Source organism: Podarcis erhardii, assembly GCF_964252035.2.
Source record: "Podarcis erhardii genome assembly, chromosome: 15".
Taxonomy (NCBI): Eukaryota; Metazoa; Chordata; class Lepidosauria; order Squamata; family Lacertidae; genus Podarcis; species Podarcis erhardii.
In genome coordinates, this window is record NC_138505.1 from 25,242,747 (window position 1) to 25,243,389 (window position 643).

Consider the following 643-nt stretch of genomic DNA (forward strand, 5'->3'; position numbering starts at 1 on the left):
TGCCACCACCGAGAAGGCCCTCTGCCTGGTTCCCTGTAACCTCACTTCTTGCAGGGAGGGAACCGGCAGAAGGCTGTCAGCTGGACCTCAGTGTCTGGGCTGAACGATGGAGGTGGAGACGCTCCTTCAGGTATACTGGACCGAGGCCATTTAGGGCTTTACAGGTCAGCACCAGCACATAGGGGAAATTCATGGAGGATAAAGATATCAATGGCTACTAGCCACAATGGTTATGGTTTGCCTCCACGGTTGGAGGCAGTAAAGCTTCTGAACACCTGTTTCTGGAAATGCCAGCAGAGAGCGTTTTCTTGTGCTTGCAGGCTTCCCATTGGGGCATCCTGGGAGATCAGGATGCTGGACTAGATGGGCCATTGGCCTGATCCAGCAATGGCTCCTCTTATAAGGACCAACATTCTGATTCAAATACCAGCTAGGTCCCTATTAGTAAATTTGGGTCGTATAAAAGATTTGCAAATAAATACAGTGGTACCTCGGGTTAAGAAGTTAATTCATTCTGGAGGTCCGTTCTGAACCTGAAACTGTTCTTAACCTGAAGCACCACTTTAGCTAATGGGGCCTCCTGCTGCTGCCGTGCCGCCGGAGCACGATTTCTGTTCTCATCCTGAAGCAAAGTTCTTAACCC